Here is a 24,052-nt window from a genome sequence, read left to right as displayed (position 1 = left end):
GTGTGTGAAATAGAGGCATATCTATATCATATATAGAGGAGGCGATCCACGAGAAGAGAGGGAGGGGTCATAGATATCGATAGAGTCGAAGAGAGGATCAAATGTGTGCGTGCGATATTGATGAAGAGCGCCATCGAAATTGTGTGTGTGTGCATGTCAAAGATATAGGGGACTGACCTACCAGAACATCAGAGGGCACATAGCAAGTTTGTGTGTGGCAGGGAGACATATGACTAGAGCGCTCAATGTATCGGGGTGTGTGGGGGGGGGGGGGGAGGGGGAGGCAGAGACATAACTAGAGAGGAATATCGACTCGTATATGTGTTGAGAAGGAGAGACCTAGCTATGTCTTGAGGGAGATCGGTCGACATCCATACATAATTGAAGGACGGGAAATATGCTGGGACACACACACACAGAGAGAGAGAGAGAGAGAGAGGAGAGAGAGAGGTAGAGTGCTAGAGGGGTGGTGGGGTGGTGGAGTTGCTTCTCGGAGATGGTGGGAGAGGCCTACTAGACAAACTGAGGGTACAACTGCAATATTATCAAGAAGAGTGGGGGTGTATTTTTGTGTGTGCGTGTGCATGATAGATGCGTTGGGAGGCATGCATGTATGATGAAGGGGGGCCAAGTGTTTGGTAAGAAGACATGACTAGATCAGTAGATCAATTGTTGTGTGTCGGAGGAAGGGAGGGACACAACTAATGAGGTAGATCGATCGACACGTGGGGAAAATGTGTTATAAACAACCTAGCTAGCTATATGTATAGCGGGAGATCAGTCAGTGTACATCCATTTGTTAGAGGCAAATAAGGCCCAGAGAGACGGATAGAGAGAGATGGAGCTAGGAAGTGGTGCAAGAGGCCTACTAGCTAGATAGGGGAGGAGTGTGTGATTGTGAGATTGATGAAAAGAGGGGCGAGAGTTTGCACGTGTGTGGGGTCGTATGAGAGACACGAAGCATGGACATGGAAAGGAGGATATGGAAAGTGCGTGTGTATGTGGTAGGCATACATCGCTGGAGAGGTTTATCGCTCGGTGTGTGTCGGAAATGAGTTGTGGAGACCGTGGGAGAACGACCTAAAGAAAATCAAATGAATGTGCGTGATGGATAGAATGTTGAGGGGGGGGGGGGGGGGGAGGGCGAGGAGGGTGTGTGCATGCAGGAGAGAAAGTTAGTGCTAGCTACAAAGGTTAGAGGATTGTGTGGGTGTAAGAGACCAACAAAGATCATAATTTGATATGAAAGTGGATTCATGTATTTGAATAAGAGATCATAGTGTTATAAACCTATGCATGCATGAATATAGCGGTGATACGCGTGGTGTGGTTTTGGACATGTTATACCATAATGTGATAATGCGTGGCATTTGCAACTCACAGCCAAAGATCGAACAATCTAAACCATACTATATATCAAACAATCTCACATTTTATTTGAATTTGTGATAATATGTGGCGTTTGCAGCTCACAACTAAATATCGAACAATCTAAACCATACTATATATCAAACAATCTCACATTTTATTTCAATTCATGATAATGTGTGGCGTTTGCAACTCACATCTAAATACTTGTAGGCATAGGGGGCGAGGCACCATACATTATGTGATAAACACATTATACATATGAGACATGGTTTAGATTATGCAGATCTAGCTAGAGCTTGAAAGGTACCGTGATCTGAAATCAACATAAAGTGGATTCAAAAATCAAGTTCGAGTTCATATAGTATACATAGTTCATATCTAACTCGATAGTAATCATGTCTCAACCCGCGCCTTGCTATCCCAAAATTACAATGCGCGCGAAAACTCCCACCTCCTGCCAAATCCCGACATGTGAAATTCCCGTGATACACCTGAACCGAAAGAACCACCTAGTTCAAATCGGTGAGGCTACTTTCGTAACTTACCCCATATTTTGGATAAGCGCGTCCCTAAGCCATGGTTCCCCCTCCCATCCCCTCTGCCCCCATTCGTACACACAGGCCGCGAAAACCCGCGAAGCCCCATACCCTCCTCCGTCCGCCCACCCAGCCGGAGCCTTTTCCCCGACGATGTCGTCCATAGCAACACCTCGACGTCCCTCATCCACCGCACCAGATGAGGATCCGTCATCGATCTCGTCGTCCCGCCTGTTTAGCCACCCCATCCTCCACCTCTAAGGAGCTGCCCCGACTTTCCCCTCGTCTTTCATGCCGCCTCCATTTCCACACCGCCGTCTTCACCTGCACCATCGGAAGCGCATCATCATCACCTATTCATTGGATGAAGCCGAGGCCTAATCGGCACCACCAAATAGGTTCTACACTAATCGCTGCATTTTCTTCTTGATTCGATCTCATGGTGCTGCCAGCACTCGGTCCCGAGCGGACATTGCGCGGCTCCATCTATGGCGGCGGCGTCGGCCACTTCCTCCATGGTGTTGCTCCCTCGGCGGCGACGTCTACATCAGTAGGAGCTATTGCTGCTTTGGCTCTCACTCGCGCTGATGCTCTGCTCTTGCTCTCGGTCCCCTGCCTGTTCTGCTCTCGCTCTTTCTCTTGCTTGTGCTGCTGCTCTACTCTTGCTCGCGTTACTGCTGCATGAGCAGCAGATCTAGCTCTCGCTTGAGCCCCTACAGCTGCTACACGAGCAGCTACCCTGGCTCTCACACACGCTGCTGCTCCGGGAGCTGCTGTTGCTACTACTTTTCTGCTACTAGTGCGTTCAATTTCGACAGTAAAATTCAGTTTCGATAGCAAAGTTCAGTTTCGACGGTAAAATTCAGTTTCGATAGTTAAATTCAGTTTCGACAGTTAAGTTCAGAGATGAGCGGCTGATGTATTTTACATCTAGCACTTTGTGGTTATGTATTTTACATAATCTATTGGAGATGCTTCAGCCTTGCCATCGTACAACTCATCAGAGCTGCTCCAATGATGAAACCCTCCATCTTAGAGGAGCAGTACCACCGGCTCCATCTCCAGATGCCTAAGATCTTCTTCTCCTCCTCCATAGCCAAATCAGCCGGAGCATCCTCACCGACCAACCCAATCATGCTAAGATCGACATGGCTCCGCGAAAGAGGTTCTACACTTGTTGCATCACTTTTTTACTCTACATGTTACATATATTGTCCACTGAGCACACATAGTAACGTGAAATACGATTAGTTTCTCCTACTATATGACAAGTAGTGAGGTACCAGGCAACTTAGCTATCTATGATGAACTCTCTTGAATGCCATCATTATTTATTTCTGCGCATTTGAGTTGTGCATTTGTAGATGGGCCTGGGAGTTGAGCTAGTAGGGCAGTGGCCTGGGTCCAAAGTAGTAGAAGTAGCACAAAAACATTTTTTGAGTGTAGGCTTTTCCCTGTTCAAGCCTGCCTACTAGAATCGCCAGTGCTTGAAAGGAAAAGTGAAGGAAAACATAGGAATTGGAAAGTTTCCTATGGTACTACTATTCATGCATTTGGTACAAAGGAATGGCGCAAAGGAAAACTGTAGGATTTGTTCCTTTAGTGTCTCCTTGAAAGAAAAATCGTAGGAATTTTAATATCCAGTTGTCCTCCTTTTCAAATTCCTAGTTGTGAAGCACAATACTAAGAGATAGTAGCATAATAGCATTATAACCATACATTTTCTTGTGATTTGAATTAAACTCGCCATGCTTCTTTGCATCCTGTGATCTTCCAATTCCCGTCAACCAAACACCCAGATTGGCAGAAATCATATGATTTTAAATTCTTTGTTTTGCACATGCATTCCTATCCTATTACTGTGTATTTCCTATCCTTGCGTTGTTAGAATACTCCAATTCAAACAAGCCCATACAGAATTAGTTCTATTACATATAGTTGTCAAAGAAAACCTTGTGTGGTTTGTCCCGCTCCTGCTATGCTGTCGTCCACCCCAGCTCAGCTGCTGATAAGTCTCCGTCGTATCTATAATTTTTGATTGTTGCCAATATTGTACAACTTTTATACACTTTTGGCAACCTTTTGTATGATTTATTGGACTGACCTATTGATCTAGTGCACCATGTCAGTTCCTATTTTTTTGCATGTTTTGTATCATAGAAAATCCATATCAAACGAAGTCCAAATGCAATAAAATTTTACGGAGAATTATTTTGGAATATATGTGATTTTTGGGACTTGGAATCAACGTAAACGGAGGCCCACATAGCCCACAAGACACCACGACGCAACCCAGGAGCCAGGCACGTGGTGGTGGGTTGTGCTCACCTCGTACGTCGGTTGGGGCTCTACCTAGGGTGCAAGTAATCTTATATCCGAAAACAAATCAAGTTAAAATCTCAGCGCAATCGGAGTTACGGATCTCCCAGAATATAAGAAACGATTTTATGCCATATCCGGGGAACGCGAAACAGAAGAGAATAGAGAGGGAGATCCAATCTCGGAGGGGCTCCGCCCCTCCGCCGCCAGGGAGGCCATGGACCAAATGGGGAACAATACTCCAATCTAGGGGGAGGCCATGGAAGAAGAAGAAGGAGGGGGGGCTCTCTCCCCCTCTCGCCTGGTGGCGCCGTGGTAAGGATCGTGGCACCGTTCTACATCAACAATCTTGCTACCGTCAACACCAACTTTCTCCCCCTCTATGCAGTGGTGTAACACCCCTTCTCCCCGCTGTAATCTCTACTTAAACATGGTTCTCAACTCCATATATTATTTCCAAATGATCTATGGTTATCCTATGATGTTTGAGTAGATCCATTTTGTCCCGTGGGTTAATCGTGATCTTGGTTGCTATGATTGTATATTTTATTTATGGTGCTTTCCCGCGGTTCCCTCCGTCTCGCGCAAACATGAGGGGTCCTGGCTATAGGGTGTTGCAATATGTTCATGATTTGCTTATGGTGGGTTGCGAGAGTGACAGAAGCTTAAACTCGAGTAGGTGGCTTGTTGCATATGGGATAAAGAGGACTTGATACTTAATGCTATGGTTGGGTTTCACGACCTTAATAATCTTTAGTACTTGCGTATGCTTGCTAGGGGTCCAATCATAAGTGCATATGATCCAAGTAGAGAAAGTATGTTAGCTCATGCCTCTCCCTCGTAAAGAATTGCAAGAATGATTACCAGTACTTGTTATCGATTGCCTAGGGACAGATGACTTTCTTGTTGACAAAAGCTATCTACTTTTAATACCTTACAATTTATTCATAGTTTTATTCTCACAAACTACTCGTAGTTTTATTCTTGCAAAATAGTTTCATACTTGTTTTAGGTAAAGCAAATGTCAAGTGTGCGTAGAGTTGTCTCGATGGTCGATAGAACTTGAGGGAATATTTGTTCTGCCTTTAGCTCATCATTGGGTTCAGCACTCTTATTTATCAAAGAACACTACAAATGATCCCCTATACTTGTGGGTTATCAAGACCATTTTCTAGCGCCGTTGCCGGGGAGCAATAGTATGGGGTGAATATTCTTGTGTGTGCTTGTTTGCTTTATCACTAAGTAGTTTTTATTTTTCGTTCTAAGTTGTTCTCTATCTTTAGTTATGGATGTGGAACACGAAAAACCAAAAAAAATTAGTTGTACTTGCTACTCATGGAGATGGGGAACCTCCTAAAACCCTCAATGCTTGTTATGTGAAAGGTATTATGCACTACTTTGATAATCCCAAGAAAACCACATTCAACTATATAATGGGAGTAACATTGAATCAACGTGAATACTTTAGGGATTATCGCTTGACACAAAAAGGGAAACTATTATGGGATCAAATTCATATGTTGCATTGGTATGCTCGTGAGCTATGCTTGAGATATGATTATACTTGTTGCTCTAGGATGAAGTCTCCACACCTTCCCTTTTCATGCAAATTTAATGATAATGAAACCTTAGCTTCCTATGCAATGGTATATATATATATGATTACTATGATGTGGAACGAATAGAAGAATTCATTGCTTTTAAGGGTGCTTATGAAATTGAATCTTTGTTTGAAAAGTTTAAAGATTTTGATGATTCAATTTATAGACCTGAAAATTTTCCTATCCTTAAATATTGCTATGATAATTATAAATATAATTCCGACATTGATGCATTTATTGAGAAAGTCTCCACTGTCCAAGAAGAGACTAATATTTTGTTGGAGTCTATGGAAGAATGAATTGATGAAACTGTGAGCTCATTGGATGAAATAGATGATGAGGAGAGCGAAGAACAAGCGTAGGAAGAGCGGATTAATCACCTGTGCCCACCTTCTAATGAGAGTAACTCTTCAACTCATACATTGTTTAATGTCCCTTAGTTTTTCCGAAGGATGAATGCTATAATAATTGTTGTGATCCCGTTGATTCATTTGAAATATCCCTTTTTGATGAACTTGATGCTTGCTATGCTTGTGGCCAAGATGCACATATGAATTATGCTTATGGAGATGAACTTGCTATAGTTCCTTATATTAAGAAGGAAATTATTTCTATTGCACCCACACATGATAGTCCTATTATCTTTTTGAATTCTCCAAACTACACTATATCGGAGAAGTTTGCACCTATTAAGGATTATATTGATGGGTTGCCTTTTACCGTTGCACATGATGACTTTGATGAATATAATATGCATGTGCTTGCTGCTCCTACTTGCAATTATTATGAGAGAGGAACTATATCTCCACCTCTCTATGTTTCCAACATGATAAAATTGCAAGAAACTGTTTATGCTATGTATTGGTCTTTACTTGATGTGCATGAATTGTTCTTGTATGACATGCCAATGCATAGGAAGAGAGTTATACTTCGTAATTGCATGATTTATGTTTCTTTGTGCTCACTACCAAATGCCAAATCATTGTTAATTAAAATTGGCTTTGATATACCTTGGGATCCGGATGGATTCATTACTTGAGCACTTTATGCCTAACTTAATGGCTTTAAAGAAAGCGCTACCTAGGAGACAACCTGGAAGTGTTAGAGAGTCATTTATTTCTATTGAATGATTTTATAAAGTTTAAAAAAATATAGAGGGGAAATTAAAACTTCAAAAAAAAGAAAAGTGAAAGTGAGATAGACGAGCACCGTGGAAGCGGGAGCATGCCTTGAACTTTGTTCATTCCCATCGAAACTTTGTGAATCTTGAATTGCAGAAAATTTTCAACAAAAATAATTATCCCCTTTTACAATTCCATTGTATTATAAAAATAGTGTGCCAAGATTTGCCTTTAGGATGAGTAGATTGCTTGTTGGTATGTGCAGAGCAAAAACAGAAACTTTGGCTATAGCGTGCGATTTTACATTTTTTATTGGAATGCCGAAAGTTTCTGAAACTTTTTGCAAAGTCTTGCCATACAAATTTTTTATTGTTTCCTAATTTTTTCAGAATTTTTGGAGTAACAAAAGTATGGTGAATGTTCAGATTACTACAAACTTTCCTGTTTAAGACATATTCTGTTTTTGATGCACTATTTTAATTTGCTTGTTTTGATGAAACTATCGATTTTTATCGGTGGTATAAGCCACAGAAAACTTATATAACAGTAGATACAATGCAGAAACAAATTATGAATTGGTTTGCAACAGTACTTAGAGTAGTGATTTGCTTTATTATACTAACGGATCTTACCAAGCTTTCTGTTGAGTTTTGTGTGGATAAAGTGATCAAAGATCGAGGAGGTCTCGATATGAGGAGAAGGAGGAGAGGCAAGAGGTCAAGCTTGGGGATTCCCAAGGCACCCCAAGCAAATATTCAAGGATACTAAAGCTTCTAAGCTTGGGGATGCCCCAGAAGGCATCCCATCTTTCTTCAACAAGTATCGGTATGTTTTCGTTCTCGTTTCGTTCATGTGATATGTGTAAATCTTGGAGCGTCTTTTGTGTTTAGCTTTTACGCACCATGCTGTTATGAGATAGTCCATAGTTGATTTATAGAATGCTCATTTCACTTCACTTATATCTTTTGAGTGTGGCTTTATAGAATGCTTCATGTGCTTCACTTATATCATTTGAAGTTTGCATTGCATGTTTCTCTTCACATAGAAAACCTTTATTTGTAGAATGCTCTTTTGCTTCACTTATATTTATTAGAGCATGGTATTTTGTAGAAAGAATTAAACTCTCATGCTTCAATTAGATCTATTTAGAGAGTCAACATGAATTGGTCAATTGCATGGTTAGTCATAAAATCCTACATAAAACTTATGGATCACTGAATATGATATGTTTGATTCCTTGCAATAGTTTTGTGATATAGAGATGGTAATATGTGGGAGGTACTAGTAAACTGTTGTGGTTAGTAAGAATATTGGTGTTAAGGTTTGTGATTCCCGAAGCATGCACATATAGTCTCTCGTTATGCTATGATGTTGGAGCATGATTTATTATTGATTGTCTTCCTTATGAGTGGTGGCCGGGGACGAGCGATGGTCTTTTCCTACCAATCTATCCCCCTAGGGGCATGCATATAGTAGTACTTTGGTTCGAGGGCTAATAAAATTTTGCAATAAGTATATGAGTTCTTTATGACTAATGTGAGCCCATGGATTATATGCACTCTTACCTATCCGTGCATTGCCCTTTCTCACCTCGAGAGTCGGTGCAAACTTCACATGTGCATCCAAACCCCGTGATATGATACGCTCTATCACACATGAGCCTTATTATATCTTCCTCAAAACAGCCACCATACCTACCTATTATGGCTTTTCCATGTCCATTCCGAGATATATTTCCATGCAACTTCCACCGCTTCCGTTTGATGACTTGAGCATTCATTATCATATTGCTTTGCATGATCATATAGCTGACATACTAGTTGTGGCTCATCCACCGTTCATCATTTTTCATACATGGTACGCTAGATCATTGCACATCCTGGTACATGCCAGAGGCATTCATATAGAGTCATACTTTGTCATAGGTATCCAGTTGTAATTTTTATTTCTTTTGAGTTATAAGTAAATAAAAGTGTGATGATCATCATTATTCATTTTTAGAGCAGTGCCCCAGTGAGGAAAGGATGATGGAGACTATGATTCCCCCACAAGTTGGGATGAGACTCTAGACAATGAGAGAAAAAAAGAAAAATAAAAATAAAGAAAAAAAGAAAAAAAGAAAGAAAAAAGAGAGAAAATAAACAAAGAGAGAAGGGGCATTGTTAGTATCCTTTACCACACTTGTGCTTCAAACTAGCACCATGTTTTTCATATGGAGAGTCTCCTATGTTGTCACTTTCATGTAATAGTGGGAATTTTTCATTATAGGATTAGATGCACACCCACTTAGTTTTCATATTGAGATTTCATACACTTATAGCTTTTAGTGTATTCGTTGCATGGCAATCCCTACTCCTCACGTTGATATCAATTGATGGCCATCTCCATAGCCCGTTGGTTAGCCGCGTTGATGTGAGACTTTCTTACTTTTTTGTCTTCTCTATACTTACCCCTATCATCAAACTCTATTCCAACTATAGTGCTATATCCATGGCTTGCGCTCATGTATTGCATGAGGGTTGAAAAATCTGAAGCGCGTTAAAAAGTATGAACCAATTGCTCGTCTTGTCATCGGGGTTGTGCATGATAAATACTTTGTGTTAAGAAGACACAACATGACAAGACTATATGATTTTGTTGGGATAGCTTTCTTTAGTGTTGATATTTTGAAAGACATGATTGTTTGTTGGGATGCCTGATTATTGATGTCTTTATCTCATATTATAGACTATTGCTTTGAATTACTTATGTCTTAATATTCATGCCATGATTAGATATATGATCAAGTTTATGCTAGGTAGCATTCCACATCAAAAATTGTCTTTTTATCATCTACCTACTCGAGGATGGATAGGAATTAAGCTCGGGGACGCTAATACGTCTCCGTCGTGTCTATAATTTTTGATTGTTTCATGCCAATATTATACAACTTTTATACACTTTTGGTAACTTTTTATATGATTTATTGGACTAACCAATTGATCTAGTGCCCAGTGCCAGTTCCTGTTTTTTGCATGTTTTTTGTATCGCAGAAAATCCATATCAATTGAAGTCCAAATGCAAAAAATTTTATGGAGAATTATTTTGGAATATATGTGATTTTTGGGACTTGGAATCAACGCAAACGGAGGCCCACACAGCCGACAAGACACCACGGCACGACCTAGGAGCCAGGCGCTTGGTGGTGGGTTGTGCTCACCTCATACATCGGTTGGGGCTCTACTTCGGGCGCAAGGAAGCTTATATTCGGAAAAAATCATGTTAAAATCTCAGCTCAATCGGAGTTACGTATCTCCCGGAATATAAGAAACAATTTTCGGCCAGATCTTGGGAACGCGAAACAGAAGAGAACAGAGAGGGAGATCCAATCTCGGAGGAGCTCCCGCCCCTCCACCTCCATGGAAGCCATGGACCAGAGGGGGAACTCTCCTCCCATCTAGGGGGAGGCCAAGGAATAAGAAGAAGGAGGGGGAATCTCTCCCCCTCTCTCTCCCGGTGGCGCCGGAGTGCCGCCGGGGCAAGGATCGTGACGACGATCTACATCGACAATCTTTCTACCGTCAACACCAACTTTCTCCCCCTCTATGCAGCGGTGTAACACCCCTTCTCCCCGCTGTAATCTCTACTTAAACATGATGCTCAACTCCATATATTATTTCCCAATGATCTCTAGTTATCCTATGATGTTTGAGTAGATCTGTTTTGTCCCGTGGGTTAATCATGATCTTGGTTGGTATGATTGTATATTTCATTTATGGTGCTGTCCTACGGTGCCCTCCGTCTTGCTCAAACGTGTGGGGTCCCCGCTATAGGGTGTTGCAATACGTTGATGATTTGCTTATGGTGGGTTGCAAGAGTGACAGAAGCTTAAACCCGAGTAGGTCGGTTGTTGCGTATGGGATAAAGAGGACTTGATACTTAATGCTATGGTTGGGTTTCACGACCTTAATGATCTTTAGTAGTTGCGGATGCTTGCTAGGGGTCCAATCATAAGTCCATATGATCCAAGTAGAGAAAGTATGTTAGCTCATGCCTCTCCCTCATATAGAATTGCAAGAATGATTACCGGTGCTTGTTATCGATTGCCTAGGGAAAATGACTTTCTTGTTGACAAAAGCTATCTAATTTTAATACCTTGAAATTTATTCATAGTTTTATTCTCGCAAAGTACTCGTAGTTTTATTCTTGCAAAATAGTTTCATACTTGTTTTAGGTAAAGCAAACATCAAGTGTGCGTAGAGTTGTATCGGTGGTCGATAGAACTTGAGGGAATATTTGTTCTGCCTTTAGCTCCTCATTGGGTTCAACACTCCTATTTATCGAACAAGGCTACAAATGATCCCCTATACTTGTGGTTTATCAGCTGCTCCAACGACAAAAGGGTCCACCAAAACAGGGATCCACCCCCGGACTATCTTTCACCGCCTCAGATCTTCTTCCCTGCCGCCTGTGATGTCTGCTAGAACTACGTTGGTATTTCCCCAAAGAGGAAGGGATGATGCATCACAACAACGATAGGTATTTCCCTCAGTGATGAGACCAAGGTTATCGAACCAATAGGAGAACCAAGCAACAAAACGTAAACAACACCTACACACAAATAACAAATACTCGCAACCCGACGTGTTAAAGGGGTTGTCAATCCCTTTCGGGTAACGACACCAGCAATTGGCAAACAGACGTGAGTGAGTTGTAATAATTGATATATCGAACGCCAAATAAAATAAATCGCAGCAAGATATTTTTGTATTTTTGGTTTAACCGATCTAAAAATAAAAGCAAAGGAAAATAGATCGCAAAGGCAAATATATTAAAGAAGAGACCCAGGGGTCGTAGTTTTCACAAGTGGCTTCTCTCAAGAAAAATAGCAAACAATGGGTGAAAAAATTATTGTTGGGCAATTGATAGAACTTCAAATAATCATGATGATATCCAGGCAATGATCATTATATAAGCTTCACGCCCAAGATTAGTAGACCGACTCCTGCCTGCATCTACTACTATTACTCCACACATCGACCACTTTCCAGCATGCATCTAGTGTATTGAGTTCATGGAGAAACGGAGTAATGCAATAAGAATGATGACATGATGTAGACAAGATCTATTTATGTAGAAATAGACCCCATCTTGTTATCCTTAATGGCAACGATACATGCGTGTTGGTTCCCCTTCTGTCACTGGGATCAAGCACCATAAGATTGAACCCATCACAAAGCACCTCTTCCCATTGCAAGATAAATAGATCAAGTTCGTCAAACAAAACCCAAATATGAGAGAAGAAATACGAGGCTATAATCAATCATGCATATAAGATATCAAAGAAGACTCAAATAACTTTCATGGATAAAAAGAGATAGATCCGATCGTAAACTCAAAGTTCATCGGATCCCAACACACCGCAAAAGAACTACATCATACGGATCTCCAAGAGACCATTATATTGAGAACCAAATGAGAGAGAGGAAGCCATCTAGCTACTAACTACGGACCCGAAGGTCTACAAAGAAGTACTCACGCATCATCGGAGAGGCACCAATGGACATGATGAATCCATCCGTGATGGTGTCTAGATTGGATCTGGTGGTTCTGGACTCTGCGGCGGCTGGAATTGATTTTCGCCAACTCCCCTAGAGTTTCTGTAATATTGGGGTATTTATAGAGTAAAGAGGCGGTCCAGGGGCCACCCGAGGTGGGCACAACCCACCAGGGCACGCCTGGGCCCTAGGCGTGCCCTGGTGGGTTGTGCTCCCCTTGGAGCACCCCTAGGAACTTCTCCGGCCCATTGGATGTCTTCTGGTCCAAAAAAAGCCACAAAAAGTTTCACTGCATTTGGACTCCGTTTGGTACCGATTACCTGCGATGTAAAAAACATGCAAAAAATAGCAACTAGCACTTGGCACTATGTCAATAGGTTAGTACCAAAAATGATATAAAATGACTATAAAATGATTATAAACATCCAAGAATGATATATAACAGCATGGAACAATCAAAAATTATAGATACGTTGGAGACATATCAGCCAGCGGCCACGACAACTGCAATACCATCATCAACTAAGCAGATGACCTCGAGGACTACACGGGTCTGAAAGAGGTCACACTCTTTCGTGTCTGCTTAGGTTATGCATCGCTTAATATTACAAGCTACTTTATGGTCCTGTTCACCGATTAGACACTGAGTCAGCTCCAAACTAATGCTCAAACTTGAGTTTTTAAATGGTTGTGGGGTACATATCGGAGCCACAATCAATAGTATCTGTCTACTATCTGGTTAATCTCTGGTGTCTACTATGAGTTTCATGTTGGGTGGGAAACAAATAGTAAAGAAGCCATTATCTGTATTTTTAACTGAAGCCATTATCTGCCTGCTATCATTGGTTTTAGGTCTATCCGCAGGTTGCTACCATCACTCTGGATTTCTGCATGCACTCCTTACATAATCTCACTATGTTTTATTCCTATGCATGTCAGTTATTGTACACAATGGAATTGAACATGTAGAGCAGAAGAGATGAGCCTTGCATGCCAATAAAATTTCATGCAGACGTCGCTCCATCGCGGGCACAAAGGCGGCCCCCTCCACCCATTTCGGATTGTAATCAAGAGCAAGATAACTGTTCTAAGGGGGATTCAAAAGGAGAAGACCACTCCTATTTACCCCCTGAGGTCTTTGCTCTAACTTGGCATGCCGATGTTGGTCATATCATGCATATGGTGCCTTGCATTGCTTACTTTATACATCAAATATGTCATTTTGTTAGTTTAGGCATGCTTTGTGTGAATGTCATCTATTTAGTTTCTTTATCGTATATGTGAATTATGCAATGCCATCTTGTTTAGCCAGGCCTCATATATGTGAATTCTGCAATGCCATCCTTCTTAGCCAGTCATCTTATATGTGAATTATATCATGCCATCATTTTTTTCATTACGTATTACATTTGTCAACAATGTTAGTACATTCAACTACTCTTCTTGTGCATCAGCCATTTGACATGGTGATGGAAAATTCTGGAGTGAAAACAAGGTCTTCAGAGCAGACTATGCTATCTGACGAAGCGCATATCTCCCTGGTTATGGATAGCTCCTCAGCGGAGCATTCAGAGATAGATGACCAGTCCTATTTACCCCCTGAGGTGTATGCTCTAAATTGGCAGGGTTATGTTGCTCTCGTGTGTATGGTGTCTTGCATTGCTATGTCATTTGCTTTGTTTAGACATGCTTTCTGTGAATGCCACCTGTTTAGTGTATAATTACCATATATGTGAATTATACAATGCCATCTTGTTGCAAGACATTATATATGTGAATTATGCAATGCTATCTTGTTGCAAGGCATTATATATGTGAATTATGCAATGCGATGCTATTTAGCCAATCATCATATATGTGAATTATATCATGCTATCCTTTTTTATTACATATTCCATTTATCAACAACGTTTGTATATTCAACTACTCTTCCTGTGCACCAGCCATTTGAAGCGGCGATGGAAGTATCTGGAGTGAAAACAAGGTCTTCAGAGCAGACAATGCTACCTGCTAAAGCAGACATCTTGCTGGCTATAGATAGCTCCCCATAGGGGGATTCGGAGACAGATGACCAGTCCTATTTCCCCCCTAAGGTCTATGCTCAAACTTGGCAGGTTTATATTACTCATATCATGCATATGTTGTCTTGCATTGCTTAATTTTAACATCATATATGTGATTGCCATCTGCTTACTTGCTTTGTACATAAATCATATATTTGAATTATATCATGCCATCATGTTTACATAGACAACATCTATCTGAATAATGCATGCCAACCCATTTAATAAAGACATCATATAGTTATATCATCTCATCCTGTTTAGTGTTCACAGTGATCATATTTTCAATTATGTCATTCTATCCAAGAATTATATCATGCTATCATGTTTCCATAGGCGGCATGTATGTAAATTATGGCATGCCAACCTATTTAATAAACACATTATATAGTTATATCATGTCATCATGTTTACATAGTCATCATATTTTGAATTATGTCTTTCCATCCTGTTTAGATAGCCATCATATATGTGAAATTATGTCATGCTATCATGTTTAGTTAGCCATCGTATATGTGAAATTGTGTCATGCTATCCTGTATGGTTAGACAACATAAATGTGAAAATTATTTCATGCCCTCTTTTATTCCCCACTACCCATTGCACCTGTCTATCATACAATGTCTGTACATTCAATTACTTTTCTTATTTATCAACCATTTGAATTGGAGAGGGTGATGGAAGTATCTAAGGGACTAACAAGGCGGTCTTTAGAAAAGATAGTGCTACCAGTCGATGCAGATAGAACCACGATTGTATTTGCCCAAGAACCAGTCCCACCACACATAACCCAGACTCTCACAGATTGTACCCCTACCTAGTTGGATAGAGAACCAACTACACCCCTTCTAACCCCAACCCCAGCAGATAGTAACCCAGTTCTAGTTGACACAACACTGTCTCCACCACAGAGCACCCAAACACGAGCAATTACTAAGGCAACTACAGTGCCCAATGAACGAGGACCACCACTCCGAACCCCATCCCAATGCTTAAAGCAGAAGAAGAATTGTTCTCAGGCCAAGTTATGTAGCTATGGTTCATACTCCTTTGCTCTTGCATCACTATATTTACTCATACCAACTATTTTCAAATTTGAAGGATGGAATTGAAACTCCAATGGCGCAACAGGTATGTTTTAAACCTGTTTCTTGAACTGGTTTGCTATTGTAACTTGCTCTATGTTGATTTCAGTTTCAATTGAATAAACAGTTATGTTCTCATGTCATGCACATTACAAGTGTTGTTATTGCTCTGTAGTTTCCCACACTTATATTCTGTCTATGCTGCTTTGTCGTAAACATATATTATTTGAACTGTGTCTCTGTCTTGATTTCGCAACAAAAACTAGAATGATATAGACCACAGTGACCATGGTACATAGATATATGTTTGTTTCATGTTGTTATCATGTCCCCTTTACTACTGAGCTTATTTACCAAAATGAGTTACATATACAACATGGTGAACCTGTGATGTGTCTGCTTGTTTCTCTTTTAGAATGCAGACAAAATATCAGAGAAGAGTACCACATTATGCAATGGTAAAGGAAGTAATGCACATAAGGTTCAAGATAGTGTGACATCCCTGTTGGTCTCCAAGAAAGCTGATAAAAACTATATTGATGATAGTGAGACAACCCAAAAGTCTTGTCTTGATGTTGTGTTCGAGTTACTGGCCACTTTTGCTAGCACAAGCTCATCGAACTCGTTGCCTGAATCAGCTCGTCTTCTTGAGTCTCAACTTCAAGTTGAAAGACGTCGATCAGATGTGCTGCAACATGAAGCCGAAGGACTGAGGAAGTCCCTGCAGAATTCGGATGCATAGTTTCTAGTGCAACAGCAAGCGCTGGAGGATTTAAGCGCCAAACAAGAGAAAGTTAATAAGCTTGCTAAGCATCTTGCCAGCATGCTGGGTACCCAGGATATTGTTTCTTGAGCTCTTATGAAGTGGTTTCAGTTCTGGACTTCTTTTGCTGCGGCGTTTATTTGCACTGGTTGCCAACTTTGACAACCAGTGCATGTGATATGCTACTTTGTTCCCTATATTTGCATTGGTGGCGAACTTTGATGCCTAGTGGATGTAATATGTGTAATAGCCGTAATAGCCTAGCGTTAGTTGCTTGCTTATTTATTTCATTATTGTCTTGTTTAGTTGTTTGCCTGTAGTCACTGCAGTTCTTTTTTCGAGTTTTTCTAGTGGCCACAATAACCTATTTTTATAACTAGGCCACAATAACCATGGGCAACATACATACCGTTGTAATCATGGTCCTGCTACCTGCTGTAGTGACCATGGGACTCCTACGGGACATGGGATCCATGGGCCCTCGATGGGCTGTATAATCAATGGGCCTTATATGGGTCGTATTATTCATGGACCAATAATGGTCCGCAAAATGGGTCGTAAACGGGCTAGAGTGGAAATTGTGTGTCTATGGACCGACCATAATATGCCGCTAATAGGCTGAAATGTATAATGGGCTTAATTCAATCGACATGCATCACTGGTCGTTAATGGGTCGTATTTGATGATGCTATGAAAACAACCCAACTGGTTAACGTGCCGACTATAACTAGGGGATGAATTTGGCCCACAAGCAGAACATGCTAGTAACGGGTCATAAGTAACCGAATGCTGGAAATGAGACCAAGAATAAATGGGAACTTAGAAGGCCGAAAGGTAACATGGGCTGGAAACGGCCCAACGGAATAATGGGTTGTTAATGGGTGTAAAGCGTTACACTATTCATTATGGGCCAGTTTCACCCTAGGCCTTTAAAGGGCCAAAAGTTATAAAGGGCCTTGTATGGGCCAAAAGACGTCATGGACCATACATGGCCGGAAGTTACAACGGGCTAGAATCATATTGGACGGCCCAGATAACACTACTGGGCCCAATTTGGATAGGTCATAACGGGCTGTGAGTTAGCGGGCTGTAAATGGGCTATATGCGAACATGCCACTAACACGCTTTCCATGGGCCGGCCCGCTACCTTTTGAACAAAAATTGGCCGACCTTTTCACCTGAATGGGCCTCTATTGGGCCGTGCCACATGTTGATGTATCATAGGCGCCTCCCATCCAATGAGTGGATGACATCTGTCCCAACGCTGAGTCGACACGTGGTTCCTCTGGCCATTGAGAATTTTACACATGGAAAATCCCCATTGGTCCGAGCTGTTAATGGGTTATCGGATCCAAACAGAAACCCGATAGCTTAACGGCGACCCGTTATGGTGGATGCCACGTGTCGGTTACCCTTGACGAAAGCACTTCCATGATGCGCCATTTATCATCATGGAAGTGGACACTTCCGTGATGATAATTTTGGTATTATCATGAAACACTTCTATGACAGCACAGGTATGACTACATTGATTCTGTCATAAAATCATCATGGATGTATATGCATGACACAAAACGTGACCTACTGTGATAAACACGTTTCATCACGGAAGTGTATTTTTTTTGCAGTGTTGATTCGAAGGTCAGCATCGCCCCAGGTATGGCAGCTCAGCCTACTTGTCTTCATGTGTGATATATTCCAACTATCACTAACTTGTTTTTATGTCATTTTGTAGCGCTGGGAGGCGCATGACTGAGACAAAGGCGCAGCTCCAAGCTTCTTAGCAGCAAGCCCAAGCTGCTTTAGAAGAAGCTCAACGCTTGTGGCGACCCGACCCGAATGGATCAAGTCTACTGTGCTCCGGTGTCATCCCTGGATCAGTAATGCTGACACCACACAGTACATCAAAGGATTTATAGCAGAGTGGCAATCACACACTTATTACATTGCTGTCTCAAAGAGAACTTATTACAATAACTATGGCTTAAGGCCATCTAATAACGATAACAACAGAAGACTCAGAAGATAAATGGGTCCATCAACTCTAACAGCATCACTGAGTATAGAACCACGACCTAAAAGCACCTTACTCGTCGTCTGAAAAGTCTGCAACATGAAAGTTGCAGCCCGAAAACGGGTCAGCACATGGAATATGCTGGCAAAGTAACACATAGAGAGTAATGGAATGAAACAGCTATACTATATGCATATATGGTTGGTGGAAAGCTCTATGGTTACAGTTTTGCGTAAAGCCAGTTTTTCCCTACTGCAAAGGAATAAATTTATTTAACTATCATGGTGGTTGTTGAACATCGAGAATGGTTGATAGCATTCCGATCCCAATTAAGTGAACATTTAAAACCCAACAACATTAATTAGAAGTAACATGTTGAGATTCACATGATATTCAAGTACTAGATACTCAAGTTGTCCATAACCGAGGACACGGCTAATCATGATTAGTTTGTACACTCTGCAGAGGTTTGCGCACTTTTCCCCACATGACTCGATCGCCTCCGTTTGTTTTCTCGCACTACATGGTGTTTGAGAAACGGATGACTGAGACATAGTCTTTCAGAAGCGCTAGCACCTTACATGTGGGGTAGACCGTACCACCTACAACCCCTACATCTGCTAGTCCACCCCGTAAGAGTTTGCACAACTTAGTCAACTATGCCAGAGCCCATAGTAGCATGTGGCTGCACACGGAAGTTTCTAGCATGAATTATCTTATGATCCCTTTGAGCCTGGGTGGCGGTCCAAAATAAAACAGGCAAGTCCTGATAGACATCAGGTGCCTCAATCCACCCAGATGTGTGTTTAAGTGGCCACCTTAGATAAACCATTAAAAATTATCAACTCACATATGTCATGGATATCACTCACCCAATCCACGTCTACTAGCATAGCATGGCATAATAAGCAAACGTAGAAGTAACTCCCAAAGGTTTCATAATAATACAGGTGATAGGTACTACCTCATCTACTCCCCATCCCACAGTTTAATTAGATCCTAATCATGCAATGTGAGAGGATTGATCTAATGCAATAAAACATGGGTTGTAGAAAAGGTATGATCAAAGTGTTACTTGCCTTGCTGATGATCCGCGAGACCTAGGGAATCGAAGTAACAAGCGGTGCAATCCGGGTGATCTATCGCAGACAAACAACAAGCACACAATAAGTACTCATCTAATGCACAGGTAAAACTCGAACAAGAGATCAAACCAGAAAGTTCAACTTAAGACCTCCGGTTGCAAAGAAAGAACGAACCGAAGAGACGACGGAAAACCAAACGGCGGAAGAAAACAACTCAGTTCTAGCAAGTTGAAATAGGTCAATTTTTTCTGGGGCAAAAACTTGTTTAAGTTGATTAGATGGAACAGCGGTTTCGAAACAAAACTCCAGGCGCTTGAATCACCTGATTCCGATAAACGAGCGAGAAGAAAGACTAGAACGAAGATCGGATCTGAGATCACGATCGCGGAATAAATCCGACGAAAAGAAAAAGAAGAACGATTAAACGAACGGGCGTCGTTAACGAGGGAATAATCGGTGATCACGTTCGTTGGGACGAACGGTCCGAAAGAAGAACGAAAACCGATCTAGGGTTTTCGGAAAAGAAAACTGAAACAAAGAACGAAAGAAAACCGGAACGGTTAAGAAAGAACCGGAACGGTTTAGAAGAAAAACTGAACCGAGGGGAGAAAAAGAGACGCGGCGCGGGACAACCTCGGCGAGGCTCCGGCGAACGGTGGCGACGGCGGCTATAGGGCAGCGGCGGCGGCGGCTATAGGGCGGCGGCGGCGGCTATAGGGCGGCGGCGGCGGGTGAGGGGCGCGGGGTGGGGCGCGGCTAAGGAGGAGAGGGGCTTGGGATGATGTGAGGAGAGGGGGGGGGGTTTGGGGTGTATTTATATAGGTGGGGGGGGGATTACTTGGGGTAGGGGGCAAGCAAAAGAGGGAAAACAAAACAAGGAAAGGGGGGGCTAACCGGCCTAGGGTCCCTCTGGGACTCGGCCTAGAGCGAGGGAGGCGGCGGCCTGGCGCTGCGCCTGGCGCGCGCGCTGGCTGGGGAGGCGGCCGGCTGGCTGGGCCTTTGGCCCGGCTGGCCTTGGTCCCCCCTTTTTTTTAACTGGATTCGTGCGCAGAAAAACAAAAGAAAACTAAACTAAACGAACTCCAAAATTACTAAAGTAAATTTTCCCCGACTCCTAAAAATGAGTCGAACAAAATGAACTTTACTCCGGACCTAGAATGCAATTTTTGAAAACGCGCATTTTTCCCTATCCAAATAAAAACGCAAAAGAACTCCGGCAAAACCAAAACTTGACTTATTCATTAAATCTGCATTTTTCCTAACTTTGGGAAAGTCATATTATTCCCTCTCTCATTTTTTTGATATTGGAAAAATAATTGAAGATGAAATAAATAAATCAAATGATCCTCTTTTCAAATTCAAGAAAACTCTCAAATATGAAAATAACGAAATCTCCAACTCTCTCCGAGGGTCCTTGAGTTGCGTGAAATTTCTCGGATCGACCAAAATGCAAGAAAAATATGATATGCATGATGATCTAATGTATAACATTCCAAATTGAAAATTTGGGATGTTACAACGCTCCAAGGAGGAAGTGTAAAATATGGTCGCCCTTCTCCAGAAGGAACAAGAGGCGTGCCAAGCATCTCGAGAAGCGTCCACCCTCGTCCAAGGCAACCTCATCCGGCATAACAATATGACCAACTGAAGGTGGAGAGCGACACCGACGCTGAGAACCTCGAGAAGCAAGCCTTTGAGCTTAAGGAGTCCAAGCTACTAGAGGGAAATTTGCTTGAACATGAAATGGTAGCTAGTTTTATGGGCTATCCAAATGCTTGCTACAACCATGAATGGGGAATGGTAGCTATTATGTTGGTCCAGCTCAATGCTTGGCAATTTTATTCAGGCTAGATGCCTACAAATCATTAGTAGTATGTTTAGATTCTAGATTACTAACTTTTTGTTTAACTATATAATTGTCGATGCATTGCAACGGGGTGTAAACATTTTAGTAGATTAGCTTGTGATTACATGTCTGTTATTACATTAGTGCGTTAACTTTTAGCAATTGATTTACCTGCCATCTTATTGTTAAAGACTTATTTGGTAACAATTTACTGACTTACCAAATAAAATTTCTTTAGGGGAAAGATTAGAGATGGGAGGAAACATATTCTTATTATTAAGCACTTATTGGCAAGAATTTACTGACTTACCAAAGAATACTATTATTTGGGAGAAAAGTTAGAGATGGGAGGAAAAAATCAAACGAGGGAAGGGAAGGGGGCAGCATATATATATAGGATGAAGGGGAGGGTGAAAAAGAAACTTGTGTTCATTTTAAGTAGTACATATTTGTTGGCCCATTCGAAGGCCCCTGTACTCCGGGTCCATATTACTCATGGTCCAATCTCACTTATTTTTAAAACTAGTAATTGTGTACGTGCAATGAACGTTAATATTTGGCAAGATATTAATTGTATTGTATGTTAATATTGGGTAAGATATAAATTACACATGAATACTAGGTAGGACATAATCACTTGATCAACATTGATGTTGATATTAGGCATGATATTAGTAAGGAGAGGGTGCTAAACATGTGTAATGCTAAAAAGTGGAGGGACGAAGATTGTTGGATAGACGAGGTTAAACGATTGAGATTTGTTGGAGCTCCTCAACTCACTATTTTTATATTCGTACAGTTTTATTTCATAATCGTTGAATGTGCATTATGCGTTGCTAGCTCATCCTTACCCTAGAAATCATCTAAAAATCTCATGGTTTTCATTGATGTTTATTTGTTCCCAATTATAGTGATAACTAGGTGGCATGGAATTAGTTATTTCTTCATAAAGCATACAATTTATGGCACACCGTTAAGGAATTCAAACACTTGTTTTATCTTATTGCTTGTCTTGTTTGATTGTCGAAGAACTTACACTAGAGTAGCTTGATGATTTGGTTTCCTAAACTAAAAGCATTAATGATTACCGAAGTATATGTAATGTAACCAGTCTATACCTGCGTCCTAGCTCATTGAGCCTGGCTCTTCCGTTTTTTTGCATTATGAAATTAAGGAGGAAACACCATTTACGTACTAAAAGAATGACCACAACAAGGGTCAAGCATAGCACCACGACGATATAATGTATCTCAATTAAGAAACAAACAACAAACTAAAAATAGACTTCATTACACACACTACCAGTAGGAATATGTGACATGCTATGCATCTATACTGCACTTTGCTGGTGTAGAATTGCGTTGGGTAGAAATATATTCAAAATGGCTTCCAAAGTCTTACATAGAAAATCACTACCATCCAACATAACAAGGTAAATCAAAAGCAACAATTTAGCTTCCCCAACTGCTACAACAACGACGCAATACAGAAAATAAACACGATCCCTAGACAATGCTCACAATAAGAAACAAATTTTCACAAAGTAACATTTCCAAGAACCCTCCCCATCTCTTTAGCCGTTGGCGAATAACTTTATTGCATCAATCTTGAAGTCACCTTGCCGATGGAGAGAAAGGGAAGGAGTTAACTAAGGGGATGCCTCCACAGGTACTAGAAACCTCGACACCATGTATTTGTTCGTTGACAGCGCCGCCACGACCATAGGGTTAGCTTGCACCATCAGAGCCACTGCCGACGCGAGAGACAGTGGATCCGCCACCATGGGGTCGGCTGGCGCCGCTAGATCTAAGGCTAGATGCGGCGCTTCCACAGCTTAATTCACCTACGCAGGCATACGTAACAAACTTAGCACTTCGATCTATGGTACAAAATAATGCTCATCCATGCATGTAACTTAAAGTTTGTATGTACGCAACATACGAGTCATTAGCGGGCGTGCACATATGATTACCTGGCTGCACAACTTGCTGCTCTGGCATGATGGGCTCTAGAGGTGGTGAAGATGACACATTGGTGATGATGGCGCATTGGCATTTATCCGGAGCGTACAATAGGGATGGTGACATCGGCTAGATCCTGCAGTGGGAATGCCCGAGGCCACTCTCATCTCATCCATGAGCAAGCGATGACTTGTGTGCATCTGCGTCGTGGCAGTGAAGGTGATGGCGACCACATGACTCTCATCCTAAGCGCATGGCAAGGACGACAACCACGGGTTGAGCTATCGACACCGTCGTTGGAGCCCATCTCTCGTTGGGTAGAAACCAGGGTGGAGCAAGGTATGCTTGATAGGGAGTAGGTGAGTTCTTTGACACGTGCTTTACCGTCTACTTATACTGTGTGCATGTTGATATGGGTCGTTTCCCTAAGACTAAGGCCAAAATGGGCCTCAGGTTTTGTTATTTTGAGGGTTTATTTGTTGTGATAAAAATGATTTTTAAATTTAGTGTGAATCGATCAACCTTAGTAATCCACTATATTTGGATGTAAAACTAAGGAGATTTTGTTTCACCTTTACACAATTGACTTTCCTATGTGGTTGTTATGGATCGCTAAGGTTGAAAGATTCACGCTAAATTCAAAAATACTTTTTCTCACAAAAAGTAAACCCTAAAAATGAAAGAAACCTAAGCCCCATGTTGGTGTCGGTCTTAGGGAAACGACCCATGTCAACATGCGCACGATATAAG

This window comes from Triticum aestivum, chromosome 3A, assembly GCF_018294505.1.
Source record: "Triticum aestivum cultivar Chinese Spring chromosome 3A, IWGSC CS RefSeq v2.1, whole genome shotgun sequence".
In the NCBI taxonomy this organism is placed as follows: domain Eukaryota; kingdom Viridiplantae; phylum Streptophyta; class Magnoliopsida; order Poales; family Poaceae; genus Triticum; species Triticum aestivum.
This window is presented reverse-complemented; position numbering follows the sequence as displayed.